Source organism: Olea europaea, chromosome 20, assembly GCF_002742605.1.
Source record: "Olea europaea var. sylvestris chromosome 20, O_europaea_v1, whole genome shotgun sequence".
Lineage (NCBI taxonomy): Eukaryota > Viridiplantae > Streptophyta > Magnoliopsida > Lamiales > Oleaceae > Olea > Olea europaea.
Window position 1 is genome coordinate 4,935,108 of NC_036256.1, and position 19,106 is coordinate 4,954,213.

Below are 19,106 nucleotides of genomic sequence, written 5' to 3' on the forward strand. Positions count from 1 at the left end.
CTATTAATTGTTTCAAAAACAAAACCCCCCATTTTTTAGTTAATATTGCATAAAAGATAAACTAAACACTTTTCGTGGGATCGATCCTTACTTCAACTACTATATTAATTTTAAAAGGTATATGTTTTAATTTGGAGTGTCTACGACAGCACGCACTAACGTTGGTGGAAATTGGCTTGGTGAAATGTGAGTAATCTAGTTTCACAAAAATGTAACACGTTGTGTTATAACAATTATTGTAAAAAATAATAATAATAAAAATTTAAAAAATTTAAAAATAGTATTTTAATAAAAGTAAGTATAAATAATATATTTTTCAAGTGTATTTGTGAACTGCTTCTTTTTTCTTTTTTTTCTTTTTTTGAGGAAAAAAATTAAGTTGGAATTAATAATTATGATAAGTTAACCTTAGTTGACTAATTTACTTTCAATAATTTTGTTGTCTAGTGCAACTTAACCATGAAAAAAAAAATTACACTAATTCTATTATCATAAAATCAAGCATTGCATTTCATCGTAAAAATAATTAATATTATCTGATTTCTTTTACTTATTCACAAGTGTGAAAAATGTATTTACAAAATATGATTCAAAAATACATAAAAGTACTTATAATTAATTACAGTTTTGATGATATTCTATGATGTGGCATGCAAACTAAGTCTCTTATTTGAATGACATTTGTTCAAATCAACGACCATATTTTTTACAATTCTACTACATGTACATTCAGGATAGACACCTCTAATGACACTCTCCACACATGAGGGGGCCGTAATAATTTTATTAGGCACGAGTCCAACTCCCATGTGTGGAGGGTGTCAACTCGGATGTACACACAACATTATTCTATTTTTCATACATCATGGAATGTCAAACAAACTGTAAAAAATGAATGTCACTACACCAAAAATCACCTTTCGCAACGGTCAAAAAAGTTGCCAGAGACCTATGGCAACATTAAGGTGTCTGTTGTGGGTTTCAAGGTTGTCGTAGAGGGAAGAGTTTTGGCAACGTTCAAAGAGTGTTGTAAATTAAGGTTTCGGTAACGTTCTTTGAACGTTACAAATGAGGGTTTTGGCAACGTTCATTGAATGTTGCAAATGCGGTTTTTCGCAATGTTCATTGAACGTTGCCAAAACCCTCATTTGCAACGTTTTTTGAACGTTGCTGTAGGTCATTTAATTTTTAATTTTTTTAATTTTTGCTTTTTTTTATTAAATTTGTATAGCAATTTACCAAATCAACCACAAAATAAAAAAGACTTTTTGGGCTTACATGAAATTGATATAATTTTATTAATCCATACTAAATAGACAAAACACATCATTGTAATAAATGGAAGAAAAATTTTCATTTACATGTTGCCCATCAAATAAACATCATCCTAAACTACTCACTTGTCAGTGGCAAGTTGTGTCCGGAGTTGCTTGGCAGCGGCAACCATGTTCTGTAGGGTCGGCTTCACTTCAGTGTACTTGCGAGTCTTGAGACCACAATCGGGATTAACCCACAAGATGTTAGTTTCGAGCACTGCAAGTATCTTGTTAATTCTGTCAGCAATTTCTTCTGTTGATGGTATTCTAGGCGAGTGGATATCGTAAACACATGGGCCAATTCCAGCACTGTACTTCACTCCCTCACGAAAAACTGAAAGGAGCTTCTCATCAAAACGAGAGTTCTCAATGGTGATCACATCAGCGTCCATGTCAATAATAGAGTGGGTGATAATATTGAAGTTGGAGTAGCACATGTGGGTATGGATCTATTGGAAACGAAGGAATATTATCCCGTCAACAAACAGAAACTATAGCATGTGGTATCGAGGACAAGGAAGTGCAGGGATTTACCTAGGTCATGTCCTGAACACCAGCATTGGTTATTCTAAAAGAGTGGACGGCCTAATCAAAGTAGAAAAGCATGCTCGGACTTCCTAAGGTGCAAGCCTTCTCTCAACGCAGCCTCGTCAATTCGGGTAACAGTGATGCCTGCCTTCTCGAGATCCTCTACTTCATCCTTAATGACCAAAGTAATGGAAGAGTAGCCCATGACTTCATTATACATTCCATAGATGCAACTTAATTTAATAAATTAATTAACAAACCTGAAATACCTAAGTAAGCATTCTTAATTAATGCCCACTTAGCAAACACCTTAAAATCAGATACCTACAATCTTTCTGAATTTTTTTTCCAGTAAGTGTAAATATAAAAGCTCATCCAAAAATATATATCATCATATAGGCCAGGCAGACCATATTCTAAGATTTGACACAAAAAGTTTCGTGCAAATAAGGCATCATTTTTGCAACTAAAGAAAATACCATTCAACATTGAATTGTTTTTAACAAGTCTAAATGTTGAGGCCTTGCAAGCCAACAAACTGACCATATTAAACCTCCAACATACACACTTCCTGTAGTATTAGGCAGAATAATATTCCCAGTCCAACCCAACAATAAAATTTCTCTTCCCATAACAATCTCAAAATTAGGTACTAAATGAAGATTATAATTTGACACAATCCCTCATAAATGATAGGGGCTCTGCAATCAAACTAACGAGGCAAAATCTCAAAGACAAGAATTACGGATTTATTTAGATGAAACTCGATTCTTCCACGAAGTCAACAAAAAGCACAGTATATTATGAAATAGGAAAAAAATAAACGAACCCAAAATGGGAAATCTAGAGTTAGATTTGGGTGAAGCTATGGGAGGTTCGACTCTCAACAATTTTGGTTGTTTATGATCTGCATTTCATTTAATTAAGTTGATAACGAAATTCTTGGCTAAGGTATACTCATAAGTCAAAAAGGAATTTTTGACTTATATTGACTTAATAGTAGAATGGAAGATATGATTGATAATCGAGATTGACACAATTCCATATCTTGTAATTGATCGGATCATATTGATGAAGGGATTATAATTTCACAGTAAATAAACAAGTTTAGTTTTGTCATATCATCTGACATTTTTCATCACATGTATTGCCCTGATACATTACTAGATGTCAATTTGGGATAGCGAGTGTGAATTAGTGATAAATTAAAAGGGTGTTTTAATTTATCAAGTTTGATTAGATCAAAATAATATTTTACGTCATTAAGCATTGTGACCGAGAACTTTATAGGTCGCACAAAAAAGGAGAATTGAAAGATTGTGATTTGTCAATTAATTAATTTAACAAGAATTAGATAAATTTGTTGCTTATTTATAGCCTGAATTAATTAAATCACGAACCTGAGTTAATTAAATGGGTTAATTAAATGTTGGACCGGGTCAGGCCAAGCCCATTTGAGCTTATATAAATACATGACTAAGATTTTCAATTTGTAGTGAATTCTAATTCATTCTTGCTAGCACAAGAAGAAAAACTTAATCCTACAATCTTGTTCTCTGTGTGGATCATCATTGAAGGTTAAACAATTGGACAGCTATGGGTAGCGAATCAAAATCGTTAGAATGAAAGAATAGCAAAGGAGTTTGCAGAGCTCGTAAAAGGTACAATCTCTATCCCAATTTCTATCTAAACACAAAAACAATTCCTGGTGGGAATTGAAATCTGTTTTATTTTTCCCTGCACACGTTTAAGTAGATTCCCAACAACTGCCTGTTAAGGCTACCACCGATAAAAATAAGCAGGCTGCCAATGAATTGCCACCTAATTCAAGAGCGAGTATTTCTGTCAACAAAAAATGACATTGCAGTGAATGAAAAAAGGTGGGTATCAAATAAATCCCAGTACCGTGGTTGACAAAAACAAGAAGTAACAGTAAGGAAAATGGAGAACAAACATGCCGGCAACATGAACTTGTCGTGCAATCTAGGGACACTAAAATTGAAACACTCAGTTTGGATGATCCATTAAGTAGGAAACTCAAAGGCAAGTTGGAAGAACAACCTTTCAAAGCAACAAAAAAGGACAGAAAGAACGTGATCTTCATTCATGACAAGTTAGCAATAGGAGTCGTCAGTGTATCCTCACGTTTAGATTCATTTTGAGTCTCTTGCTTAAGATCATTAGAACTTTTGTAATGTTTGATTTGTATGCCCAAAGTAGTACTCAATATTTGATCTATACAATTTTATTTCCTGATCGGGGAGAGAGAGAGAAAGAGAAAAGGATTTATCTTCACTATCATACCTCCTCTTTGTACCTGTTAATGCCACAACTGTGCTTAATATGAGTTTGCTCCTCTTCCATAACACAAGTCTTCACCACTTCTTTACCTAGCAAGCTCCAATTCGAAAGCAAAGTCATAGGTGTTGAAAGTGTGAAGTCTGTCGACAATGGCATCCAAAGTCATGCATTTTCCTGCTTCATCGACTTGCTAAATTAACAAGAAAATTGATTTGACTATTTTGCTCGTAATACTTATCCAACTTAGTAGCTTAGATACATCAAAACCACATTGCATATCATGCCAAAGTTGTAATTTGAGATAAAAAAAAGCTTGATTAAACCAGAAGCACAAATGAAAACAAGATTGAATCTGAATGTTTATTAAAATTATATATTAGGAACCATCCACATTGTTTAATGCCTTCAAGAACTCAAAAAATATAACACATATATGCTATGCACAATTTTATGGCTAGTAATATCTTTAAATGATAAGAGAAGATTATTAGCATAATGTAATGGCAGCAACTGTTGTGAAACAATTCGGAGCTCAATTTACGAGGCTATGGTGGGATAAGGTTCCTGAACGTGTTCTCCCCACCATAGGTTACGTATAAGAAACCATCTTTGTCCTTCTTCTCACCGTATATTGAAGACATAATAGCATCTGCGAAGAGCAGAAGTAAGGATAATGAATACAACCAATTCCAGTAGCTTCAAGTGATATCAATGCTAACGTCTCCATGTGGGGTAATGTACAAGAAAAATTTATGGTATGAAGAAGTCCATTGTATTGCGTAATAAAGAAAGCTTAAGCCAGTGTTTGGTTAATGTTTATACACTCTTTCAAACCAATTTTTATTCACATGTGGTATCCATGAATACTACCCGCTTATCCATCACTCATTTCTATATATTTATAATTTGAACAATTTAAAAAACACTTCCAACAAATGCTTTGAATATTATCCATTTCATTGTTTAGTACAGTCCCTATACCATACACCTTGATAAGCCTACAGTGGTATATGCAATTAAATTATATTAGACATCCCTAGACATACGATTAATATTAAGCACTGACATGTTGGAGGACACTGTCAATGAATATGAAAATAGCTTTTTCTACAGTCAATTTGATCCTTTTACGAATTACATCAACGAATTGTCCCACAGTCAAGTCAGCTGGGATGAGATACCTATAATTTTTCAATAAGGCAACTGAAAAATAACTTTATAGCATTTCAATATGTTGAATGCAGTATGATGGAGTTGGCTACATAGAAAAGTGACGGAACCATGCTTACTTCATGTAGAAGGTTGGGGTCCAAGCCTCTTGAAGTCTGATGGTAGGAGGAGGAGCCACCCCCAGGTTTGTAGTGTATTATCTACCGACTAAAGGATTGAAAAGCCATAACCAAGCAAACAATAGTGAATGTTCGATAACAACTAAAATTGTCCATCGTCCCAGATTTACACCTTTCCAATATAATCACAAGATAACATCAAAACTGCAATAAGCACCCAAGACCCCTCAATTTCTTGCTACCCTAATCAGGAAACACGATGGAAAAAGAAAAAAGAAAGATATAAATAACAAAACTAAATGAAAAAGAAACCCTATATGCGGAATATTCTTGTTAAATTTTTATATGCTTAATTCCTAGCCAAGCACATACCCTTTAGCTATATAAGATTTAACTTCTCTACATGGACAATAATTTGTTTTCTATCAGGGTGGTTATGATAGACTCCTATCAACAAGGAAGCACCTAGAAGAATCGAGAAGCTTATTCAGTTAGAGTAGATTCAGTTAGGGGCAAAGGTATTTTGGGGAATAATGGTGTGATTAGTTGACTATAAATGTAATGTGGGAGGGATTGGGGATATTCATGCAGAGAATTAGTTGTTAAGTTAGGAGGAGAGATCTAAGCCTCTCAAATGCTTAGAATTATTTTTCAATTTCTGTAATCGTCCTTTATTTCGATCAAAAAGTCATTTATTCAACATTTGAACTTGTTCTTTCAATTGGTATCCTATCAAATGGTATCAGAGCACTATCTTAGACATGACATCTAAGACATTACTTCTGATGAAGAAAATGAATTCGAAGATCGGGTTAGTAATTTGAAAGTAAAGCTTGAGAAAATGAATTCAGAAATAAGAGAGGGAATAGGAGCCATGAAATTTGAGTTCTAGAGAAGTATGGGAATAATGATGGAGAGGCTCAACTTGATGATAGAAAAATGGGATGAGCAGAGGCGAAAAAAGGTCTTGCAGCTACACTACTTGAACAAGAAGAAATTGGGACAATTATTGACAGCCATGATGGTAGAGAAGAACCAAGAAATAGGGGTATATGATTGTAAGCTGAAAACTCTGGTTTCGGAAGAAATGATAGCTCCATTGCTGGCAATCTCAGATGCAGTGAAGGATGGGGATGGCAGGAGCTTTAAGGGAAGGAGAAAAGATCGATAACTAACCCATCTAAAGCCACCTTCAAGTCTGAAATCCTATTTGAACTTGATGAAATTGAAGCTACTACAGGTGGCCAAAATTGCAGAGAGTAACGGAAGCCATTCGAAATTGTGGCCGCTCATATGCTGTCGCTACTGGAAGAGGAATTGGATGGTCATCTCGTCTATGGGCTGAAATCATGGAATGGGATTGAGGTCAAGAATTCGCCCCTAGGTGTGGGCCAAAATATGGCATTAGTCCAAAGGGTTGAAGACAAGAATGAAAAGAAGCAGGCCCATTTAAACCTAAAATTAATGCTTATAGCCCAAGCCCACAATTTCATTATTTCCCAACCCACATATCTAACCAAAATCATCGTGGCGTCTTCCCAAATGAATGCTACCAATCAGAAAGATTCCATAGCCACTATATTCTGACTGGTGATGGTGACCAAAGGTGAGGGGGACAAAATGGAGTTTCTAATGATAATAAAACTCCAAGTGCAGATTGGACAAAGCCCCATGTTTATTTTGGCTCGTCGAGTTCAAGAAGTGAGCATTTTATGGGAGGGTGGAACTGGCTATGGCGTTGTCATGGATACTATACTTATGATAGTCACTTGATCAAGTAAGTCCATCCATTTCAAAGGGCAAACATATCCCTTTACCATGACCGGAGTTTTTTGCAAAGGAAATTGTGTGGTTGTATGATGAATTCAACAACTTCCACCTTGAAGAGAAGGTAGATTTTGAGGGGCGAGTAATGATAGATTCCTATCAACATGGAAGGACCTAGAAAAATTGAGAAGCTTATTCAATTAGAGTTGATTCAGTTAGGGACAAGGGTACTTTGGGGAATAATGGTGTGATTAGTTACCTATAAATGTAATGAGGAAGGGATTGGAGATATTCATGCAGAGAATTACTTGTTGAGTTAAAGGAAAAGATCTAAGCTTCTCGAATGCTTAGAATTATTCTTCAATTTCTATAATTGTCCTTTTTTTTTTCAATCAAAAAGTCATTTATTCAACATTTGAACTTGTTCTTTCAAATGCTATACTATAAGGTTATTTATGTCTTGCTCAATCGTATTCTCTTCAAAAATTGCAATGACCAATTCACTATAATATGAAATATTTTGTTAAAGTTAGCATGGAATCAATAATGTAAATATAATTCTTTCTTTTTCTAGTCAATGTTGGGAATTTCACTTCTTTCTGCCTTCTCCACAATCACCTACATTCAAACACCAATAACAAGAACATTTTAATTATCATCAATATTTTGTAAAGTCCAGAATGCACTAAGGTTTTATACATGTTATAAAAGCAACAAGAACTCGTATTAGATTTCCATGATTACTTTTTGACACAGTTAATCATATGTTTGGACACTGACCACTTAAAACAGTAGTTAGTCCAACTTCAATGGTATAGACTCCACCCCCAATGTTCTCCCTCTACAGAAAATTCATTCTGCAATTTGTGATATAAATCACCACATCCATAGTTAAGTTAAGCAATTTATACTAACCCATCCAGGGAGTATCTTTGCAGATTTTAAAGTAACTAAATCATTTACGCAACAAAAGCAAAGTATTCTCACAAAACTTCCTTAACATAGAATTAGACAACTCTTAAAGATGCAGGTGGCTTCTTAACGGCTAAGAATGATATGTTAATGATACCAAAAACCTATAAAAATTAGTCAAACATGCCTAAAAGTAAGTGAAATGGCACAAAATTTAGAAAACATAGAACAGAAAATTAATCAATCTGTCATATAAAGTTTCATCCGCTAATGCATAAGGAATTACAAAGGCAAAAATTTCGGAAGAAGCCTGAAAATGAGTCGAATGACAAAACTCTAACCAAAATTCTGTCAGGGTATTTCTCCCTAATCCTAGCAGCCTCGGCACGCCTCTTCTTTGAAAAACACATGATGTAACATTTCGTAAATTTGAAATTAAAAAATCATCTTTTTTTCTACAAGATAAGAAGGGAAAGAAGACACAAACCAAAATTATGCTCTAGCTTGAATGAACTCTTTGCCATTCTACCTGCATACAACAACTAAAAAAAGTCGAATTCAAGAAATTAACTGTAAAAGCAATCGCACCCTCAATAAAATTAGCCTAATTCTGTTCATAGAGAAAATCGGTGTAGTATTTGATAAAAGTATAACTTTAGAAATCAATATTTACGAAATTTCTCGGCTAAAATATATAGGAAAAAAATTTTGGGTTCTCAAGAAATGCTTGGTCTAAAAATGAATTCAATTAATACACACACACACACACATCGAGAACCCTCCCAAATTTTGATTTACCTTTTCAAAAAAGTTACATCACAAAAAACCTCCAAAAACTCACAAGAAAATAATATTGAAGAATTCATAAATCTTGAATGTGTATACGAAACATGCATGTTTTGATTCCTAGACCTAATTTAACAACAAAAGGGTAGATTTTGGAATTCGTTGCATATGGAGTTAATTGTTACATTATCTAATGAACTTATGAACTTAGGTCTATGTCTTTGAGTTTAAAATATTGAGTTTTGATTAATGAACTTATGTTCATGTCTTCGATTGCTCATCGAAGTTTTAAATGTCGAGTTCTAGCCACCGAACTTTAGAAAATGTCGTATGTTACTTATTGTAAACTAGAAATTTAATATTTATGTTAGTGAGTAACGTACAACATTTTTCAAAGTTCAATGGTCAAAACTAGACATTTTAGACTTCGGTGAGCAATCGAAGACATGGACCTAAGTTAAGTGACCAAAACTTGACATTTTAAAATTCAATGACCAATCAAAGACATTGGCCTAAGTTCAGTGACCATTAGAACGATTGATTCTTGCATATGTAATTGAAATCAGTTTTTATATTTTTCATATTACAACTTTTAATTACTACACCACTTTATAATCACATGTTAATTAAAGTATATTTTTAATAACTACACCACATTAAATTTACAATTATTCTCCTAAATCAATAAAAAAATAAATTAATATTGTGGTGTACTTATCACCAACAATTTTTTTTCACTAATAAATAACCAAAGATGTGATAATACCAACATAAAATCAATTTCTAACCATAATTTTGTGTTTTTTCACTTCTTCTTTTCACCGCCACCAGAAGCCCTCATTTTCTAGAGAACACTAGACATCTCCTCTCTCTTCTTCTTGGCCCTCTTGTGAGTGCCCAACTTTCTCTTCACTACCTTCAAAGTAGGTTTGTCCTTGCCCATTTTAAGCAGCTTAGTAATTCTCTTCTCAAATGGTACAAACCCAGCAACTTCCCGGATAAGGCTCCTTGCAAAGTGCACTCTCTTGCTCATTTTTCATTTCCTAGCCAAGGGCTAGGGAGCTAATTCCTTCAGGGTCACAACATGGCCTTTGTTCAAGACCACAAATAAGCCAGTATTTGGCAGCTTTGGAGACATTACCTTTTCTTCGATCTGTCTGATTTGCAATTTCATTTTTTAATATTGGAAGTCTAGTTTGGAAACACCTTTAAGCAGAAATTAAGAAATTTTATAGACAAACAACAACATTATAATTTCATGTATAAAAATGTTTTAATAACGAATGGGTTTTCTTTTCACAAAGCGGATTGTTATTCGTTTCGGACTTCAATCATAGTGTTTAATCACAAAAAATAGACTAATAAAGTGATATTCAAACAAGAATGGTATTGTAGCTAATTTAATTTTTTTAAAAAAGTCATAGCTGAGTTAATCCAGTGAAACATCTAGGTTTTTACCCGTTACGTCAATATTTTAAAAATTGTCTTATAAGAACTTAGGATAAAAAGTACAACTTGGATTTAAGTTAACAGACCTTTCATTTCACGCAGCAACATTAAAAAATCTAACAAGCATTGCATTATTACAGTCACATTGTCAACAAAACTGAACAAAATCTACAATACCGCAATAGCTAAATCATGGAGAGTTGATGTTAGAAATCTCCTGCATAGCGATATCGTTACCAATCATCTATTTGAATGTCTATATTTTGGCTTCATACATACAGTGTCATCTCTATATTTAAACCAATTATATGCCACAGGTGGAATTGGGTAATTGGACTTCAAGTTGACATGTACAAGTGATAAATCAAATTAGTAACAATAAGTTTATACTAATGATATATATGGTGAATTAATTAAAACAAAATACTTGCACTGAGTGATTGTCATTCACAAAACCCAGTGATACAATCTTATGAGTTAATGGTAGAGGAGGTTGAAAGTGCAATGGCAGGAATGTTAAACATTGTATAGGAGATAGAAGGACAAGTACAACACCATACGGTGATGCTATCAAATGGCCTATGTCAGGCATTGTCATCCATCGATCATATGGGACACCAATATTAAAGCAATCCATAATATATAACAACTCTTCCGCCCTTTCAATGCTGCCATATAGTTTTAAGTAGGCATCATAATTAGATTTCATTTTAGTAATAAGGTCATGTCTAATACATAACCTAGCCTCGTCTCCTAATCCAAGGGAACTAGCTACTACCCTAAAACCACAATGACCATCGGACTTAACATCAACAATGTTAAATATACAATCTCTGACTCTGTCATGGAAACAAGCTATGTAAGGGTATAAAGTATTCATTGGTGATTGCCTAACTTTAAATTTATACTTCTTTAGAACTTTGACGAATCTATTGGTGCTACGAAAATGATTATCATTACATGAGTCAACAATTTCAAAATATGAAGAACCCATTTTAGTTGAAGTATCAACATTTGATGAGGTCAGCCCTTGGTTTTAACTTTCCCAGTAGGCGACACCAGAGAGGTAATGGAGGGTTCATACATTTCTCGTAATTTCATTTTAAGAATTACTTTACCTTATCATAGCATTCGCCAAACAATCTTTGAATGTTCGCTAATTCAACTGCGATATTCAACTTGGAAGAAGTATCATTTAATGAAACCAAAATATCTAATTTTCCTTCAATGAGGGTGAACAACTGACAATGGAATGGGACGACCTGTAATTATGTATTTTGAAATCTCACATGCACATGGCAAACCATGTGTTCTGCTTGATTTGACTATCTTGATATAAGATTCATTGCATTCTTGGAAACAAAACCACGCAACTCCATGAACAGGCTACATTTGAAGTTATGTTGAACTAAGTTCATGCTTCGTTCAAACGAAGCTTTTATCTCACTAAATTGCAATTCTAATAGGTGATGCATAACTTTCGATGAAGTTTCAAAATTGCCTTGTGATGATCCAAGGTATTTCTTCAACTTAGAATGTGCACTCTCAAAAACTGTAGATGGAAGAAGGCAGTAGAGCGGCCACACCCTATATATGAAAGCTTGGTAGGAGAATTTTTGCAAATTTCAATGTAGAGATTGACACATTGGGCTTCAACTATTTGCATCTGACGTGGGTTAGGGAAAAGTAGATCATGTTTTCACCAGAAGTCCTCCATGAGTATTATCAGCTCTCTTGGAACAACATAATCCCCATCTCGGGTAAGTTTAATTGGAATGAAGTGGTAGAGATCCTACTGGAATGTTAGAATGCTTGGCCCATCCCAACCACTGAATTGCACCAAATTGAGTTGACACCGTCAATAGCCATCATGTGGTCGTTCGTGTGCCATAATATTGAGTCAACCTTGCATAGAACCACATTTATAGATCCAATGTCGGGTTCATATATCACTTGTTTGGGAAAAGAAGATCAATCTCTCCACACTTTACTATGATCAGATATATAATTTGGGTACCTAGGGAGATCGGTAGAGTTTATTGATATTCTCTAGCCTTATTAGTGACATATGCCTGGCTGCAGGTGTCACTATCCCACTAGGAGATGCGCTTGCAAAACACAGCCAACTATATTGGAGGCTCAGGAAAAGACCAAGGTAAAGCATCGAGAAAAGATAGAGAATGAGCGTCGCAAGTAGTAGTCGGAGCATGGCTAGGCACCTAAAATCTTAAGTTGACGGTTGGTTTTGGAGACTCAATATCTATAAAAATAATAAAAGGGCATGAACTAACTTGTGTGAATAAGACACTTCTTTCCAAGCCTTTATGACTCGAGCAAGTAAGCTTGTTAAAGTATTTAGAAACTTGGTGCCCTAAAGCCAGCTGTCCTGGGAGTCACGGGTCCAAAGCTCGCTACAAGAGTCATATAGAAAGCAAGAAGGAAAGAAGTTAATAAAAAGTCGTATGATTGAGCCTTTATAACTCGAGTAAATAAGACTGCAAGGGTTTAAAACCTGGTGCTCTAAGGCCAACTGGCCTAAGAGTAAATAAGCACTCCTCTTACATTTCCACATTTCTCCTCGTTTTTAGGTTGATGCATTCAGCACTACAGCTTACATCATCAACCGCTTGTCTAAACCACTTCTTGGAAGTAAATCACCTTTTGAGATCTTGTATGGTAACCCTCTGGACTATGAAAACTGTCATACTTTTGGATATTTTGTTTATCCTTGCTTACGTGATTATATGTCTAACAAACTTTCTCCTCACAGCATCCCATGTATTTTTTTTGGGTTACAGTTCCTCTTACAACATGTTTCATTGCCTAGACCCTTCTACCTCTAGGCTCTATATCACTCGCCAATCACAATTTGATGAAACTCATTTTTCTTTCATTGCTACCTCTCAGGCTCAACCCAAATCCTCCTTTAACTTTTTCCATTTTCTAGAACCTATCCTCATCCGTATAGATCCGCCTCCCCCACTCTCTAACAACAATTTCCACAATTTACTCTATCTCGATACAATCCATATATTATGTTTACTGATCCAGTGAATGAGTCTTTGCAAGATTCCCATTCTCTTGCAAATCCCTCTTCTTAGTACTCGATTTCAAGCTCATCTCCTTCTTGAACCCAGTGCATATCCCACACATACTGCGATGGTCCTGTTGGCCACTAATCCTATGCTTATGATAGCTAAAGTTGGCATTTTCAAGACTCGTCATCCGACAAGTCTTAGTTTCTTGAGCACTTCATGTAACGCCCCAAATTTGCGGAACACGAAGCGTTATAAAATCAATCGTTCTTTAATTTGACCCCTTCGACGTTGACCAAAATAAATTACAAATGAGAAAAATTTTGGAGTTTGAAATATAAAAAAAAAAATATAATGAGAGATATTTGTCCGTATAGACTTAGACAACTATGATGAAATTTGATCTATCTCTAGCAAGTCTTAATCATATTCTCTTCTCCTTGCCCTTATCCTTGGACAAAATAGGCCTAAAAGTAAGGTCAAGAACAACTGGAGTAGTAGGAGGCAGTGCAGGATGTGAACCATCAGAGCAAATTTGTAACACTCAAAATTTTCATAAATCTTGTATCTTTAGGTGTTACAGAAATTTTCTTTTCAAACATTAAAGGCAGAATCTAAAATAAATTATTTTAAAAATGAAATAATTGAAATTTTTAAAATCTGAAAGCAAACATGATATAAAAATAAACATGTCCATCAAACAAATTTAAAAACATGTAACAAATTTAAACTAAAAATTTAAAACACGATAACTATAAGTGTATCTTGTTCTTGTTACCCTTTTCCTTCGACTCACTTGGTAGCTTGCATCACTATCCTACCACAGATGAAATCGACCCGCACTAACATGTAAATTTTTTGTAAGAGTGAGTATAAAAATACCCAGTAAAGTACATACAATTTTCATAGACAATTATGTGATAATAAATTAAACACTTCATACCACATTTCTTATAGAGTATATCGATGACCAAGTGACACACCCATCATTTGTCATTTTGAATTTTTGAAGGATTTCATATTTCGTTATAAAGAACCCAATAGAGTTCCCATTTCGTTACCTTGAACCCGAAGGTCCACTAGCGGTTTATGAATAATTAATGGAACATAAAAGTATATGGAACAACCATTTGCACATGAAGTATCTTACCTCGTTATTCAAATATAAAAATCTGAATGTCCGTTCAAAATTCTTTTCTCTGCTTTGGTTAAAGATTATTGACTGGCAATAATATTTGAAGTATACAACTTCCTGATTTCAAACACTATTTCCCTCTCTCTCTCTCTCTCTCTCTTTGCCATATGAGTGTATATGAATTTGTGTGTGTAAAAGCTCTTCCACCATGCCTATATATGGGTATAGGCTAGAGTGGTTGATAAATGTTATCTTAAAAAAAAAATGATTTGATAGGGCCAAATCACAAGTGGCGTGTATTGTGCAAAAGGATTTATTCAAGTTTGTACTATATCATCTTATTGAATAAAAAAACTACTATCTCTATCCATCAGTATACATGGTGGTCATCCTAGGAATCTCTAAATCAAAACTAATAAATAATTAAAAAAATGTGGCAGCAAGAATAGAATTTGACTTAGGTTATTAACTATTTAAAATTCTTTTTATCATTATTTTCCTTCAATCGGGTCTATCTTAATGTGATTTTATCCAAAAAAAAATTTGCTGAGTCAAAGATTTCTAATTAATTCAAGCTTCAAAAAGAGTCCATTATTACTATATTAAAACTCGCTCTATCAAATCTAATTATTTGACCCAAAAAATAGGGATTTAAAAAAATAACTATTTCACTTTAGTCCCCCAGTTGTTAAACGTGAAACTATTTAGAGTAAAATGATATATTCTAATTTTTTTTGGGGCTTTAAAACTTCCCATCCTAAGAAGAATTTCATCCTCAAAATCACCTGCATTTGGTTCCTCAGCTTCCCTATCTTGAGTTAATGCAAAAACTCAGGCTTTCTCTTTCGTTTCTTGCTCATTATCTTTCTTCCAGGGGGCTTCTTTGCAGTGTTTTGCAATATGACCAATCTTTCCGCATCGATAGTACACATTACTCACCAATAAATATTCACCCTTATGTGTCTTGTTGCACTTTGGACAAGGCGAAACAGTTTATCCCAATCTTGGTCCAATGTTAATTTTCTTATTCTATCCATCTCCTATCTCTTCATTGGACCCATATCACTTTCACTTTTCTGAAGGCTCGACACCTTGTTGAAAAATCTTGGTCAATCTCTAATCTATTTGAGATTGCCTGAGCAGTTTGCAAAATCCGACTATAGGTGGTAAATTAGTAGGTGGTAAATTAGTGGGCTGCCATTGTTCACCAATCTCCGACGTAATCCCAGTTTGAACCTCCTCACTTTCTTTACATCCATATCCACTAGGTGTGGTGCATACTTAGATAGTTGCTCGAACTTTCTCTCATAATCCTCAAGCTTCGTCTTTCCTCGTTTGAAGAAACTCTGCCTCTTTTCGATCCCTTGGGACTTGTAGAAAGTATTCTCCCATCAATTCATCCTTTAATTGTCCCTAGGTCAGAGCACATTTTTATGCTTCAGTTCTAGTGTATGATACTGACTCCCATGAGTGGCCTATAGCATCAACTAACATGAACTCCGTCCATAATACTTTTTGAACATTAGTGCAAGAAAGTTCTTTAAAGATTCACTCCATTCCTTTTATCCATTCTTCATTGCTAGCGGGTCTACCTTGCCATCGAAGTTTAGGAGTTTATAGTGATGAAACTGTTCGACAATTGAACTGGTGTTGCTTGCATCTTGGGGATCAATATGTGCTTGTTGTCTACCTAGATCTTGTATAGCCCTCAGCAATCCCTGATGATCGTAGCTTTGTTTTGTTGTTGTCTCAACATTTTCTTAACACAAATAAAATTTTAATTTAGAAATATTGGATAACACAATAATGATGGTGGTGGTGGTGGTGGTGTTGATGATAATAATAATGATGAAAAAAAGCTAAAAAATTTCTAAATTCTTACATATAGTATTTTTTTTCAAAAAGAAAATATCAAATAAGTAAACTCTTCCTACGTAAATAACATCTATTTCTAATTTCTATGAGTCCTAAAAATCTTCTTTTGGTGGATTCTCATCATCTGAGGAATGCATGACTAGGGCTCAGAATACGTAGCCAGATCAATGAAATTCAATGGCTCGAGTTCTTGCTCAGGGTCTTTTAGCTCTGGTTCAATTTCCTTCTCTAAGTCCTCTTCAAGCTCTTTTTCTGGGTCCTTATCAGGCTCTTCCTCTGGCTCAAGCTTAGGTTCTTGCGCTAGCTCCTTTTGTCTGTGATCCCATGAGATTTTGATGTCCTCGCAGTATCCCTTATAATCAATCATATCCCGATCTTCCTGCAAGTATGTCTCATAATCCATATCCTTCACGAAGTAAGCTACGTCTCTCCATTGAGGGCTCATTGTGCTTATGAGATGGTAAATCGAGAGGACCGTTCTTTCATTATAACCAAACAATCTTGCTTGCTCCCACTTAGAAAGGAAATCTTCAACGTGCTCGACAAAGGTTCGATCCCATCTCACTTTATAGTTATTGTAGTTATCAATGGCCATTTCAGCACTACGAAGATATGTTGGGCTACTCCTAGTCATCCTAGTTGTTTGTTAAGTCCTAATCATGTGACAAATATAACCTCAATTATGCTTAATCTATCAGTGACAATACTATTTATTCAATGCTACCATAAATAGTACTCAAGTAAAATGTAATGAAATTTAGAAGATATTAGTTATCCAATAAAATCATAAAGTTTAGGTTTTCACATTGATTTTTTCCTTCCTCCTAGTGGATAATTTTTTCAAAAATATAATTTCCTTTACATGTGTGATAAGCTTTGTAATCAACTATGTGCCCTTCGGTGTGATCATTCGACTTATTAAATCATTATTTCATCGACAATTAATCTCTAAAAGATTTTTTGATGGTCACTCAACTTTTTGAATCATTATGATGTGAACCCGTGTAGGCAAATGCTACGAAACCCACGAACAAGATGGAAATCTTCCCAAGAAAGCCAAAGCAAGGTTTTGGATTCAAATTCGATAAATCTGGAACCAAGCAACCCGAAACACCAACGATGTGCGGACCTCTTGATTACGCAAAATTATGGAATCTCACCCGGTTGATTTGAATGCCACAAGAATTAGATTTTGATAAGTTCGAATGTTGTTCAATTGGAAGAACAAAGAGAAAGTAATTAAAGCCTTTCAATTAATCAATATGTCAAAAGTTTTTTTACAGTGAAAATAATAATAGTATTTATATTAGTCGCATGGTTCAATTCCATGCGTCTGCATGGAATTGAAGTCTGGTCCTCTTCAACTCTCAGCCTAGGTCTGTGCGACCGCAGGCCATTTGTGTTGTGTGGTCGTACAGCTTTGGCTCTCCACTTCATCTTCGTCTGCCTTTAACACGTTGATCCAAGTCTCTTCGGCCTTTGACCCCAACATGAAACTTGTTCCATTTTGTGTCCTAAACATGATTTCATCAATAGTTGTCTTGATGAGCAATCATATCCCCTCTTTTACTCTGTTGAGTCATGGACCACCCTCGACTATCAATGGATCTTTCTTCGGGCTTGACGTTGGACTTGACCTTGATGCTTTCGGCTCCTGGATCACATTATCCCCTCCTTCTTCGAAAGGATTTATCCTTGAATCTGTACTTGCATCAAAGAGAGAAAGATCAGACACATTAAAAGTTGCTGAAACGTTATGTTTACCTGGAAGTCTAATTTGTATGCGTTGTCATTAATCTTCTTAAGCACTTGAAACGGTCCATCTCCCCGTGGCAACAACTTTGATTTTCTTTGTTCTGGAAATCACTCTTTCCTAAAAGGCACCCAAACCCAATCTCCTGGTTTGAATGTAACAATCTTCCTGCCCTTGTTCGCTTGCTCTATATAGTGCTTACTCTTCTTCTCAATTTGCTCCCACACCTTTTCATGGAGTGACTTCACCAGCTGGGCCTTCCTCTTTCATTCACAGGCAAAGGTATTAAATCCATAGGTGTTATAGGATTAAAACCATAAACAATTTCAAATGGAGAAAATGATGTAGCGAAGTGTGTGGCCCTATTATATGCAAACTCTATGAAAGGTAAGCACTCTTCCCAATTTTTCAAATTCTTATTAACCACAGTACGTAATAGTTGTGTCATGGTCCTATTCACTACTTTAGTTTGTCCATCGGTTTGTGGGTGACAAGTTATAGTAAATTGTAATTTCTTGCCTAACTTATTCCACAAGACCCTCCAAAAGTGACTAAGAAATTTGACATCCCTGTCCGACACAATACTTTTAGGTACTCCATGTAAGCGCTCAATTTCCTTAAAGAACAAGTTGCAATGTTAGTGGCGTCATCAGTTTTGTGACATGGAATGAAATGTAACATCTTACTAAACCTATCCACCACTACAAAAATCAAATCCCGACCCTTTTTAGTCCTAGGCAAACATAACACAAAGTCCATTGAGATGTCTACTCAAGGTTCACTAAGTACTTGCAAAGGTGTATAAAACCCATGAAGTAAGACCCTAGATTTAGCCTGTTTACAAGTTGTGCATCGACTACAAATTCGTTCCACATTAACTTTCATTTTAGGCCAATAAAAATGCTCAGTTAACATTTCTAAAGTCTTTGCTATCCCCAAAGTGACTCATTAGACCCCCAC

General features: G+C 35.0%; 3 pseudogenes; all 3 read right to left on the minus strand.

Annotated features, from left to right (window-relative positions):
- Nucleotides 1-1,396: 1,396 nt before the first annotated feature.
- On the minus strand, nucleotides 1,397-2,049 carry LOC111368984 (annotated as a pseudogene).
- Nucleotides 2,050-4,480: 2,431 nt separating this feature from the next.
- Nucleotides 4,481-8,637, minus strand: LOC111369213 (annotated as a pseudogene).
- A 1,067-nt stretch (nucleotides 8,638-9,704) lies between these two features.
- LOC111369214 lies at nucleotides 9,705-10,043 on the minus strand (annotated as a pseudogene).
- Between the last annotated feature and the right edge of the window lie 9,063 nt (nucleotides 10,044-19,106).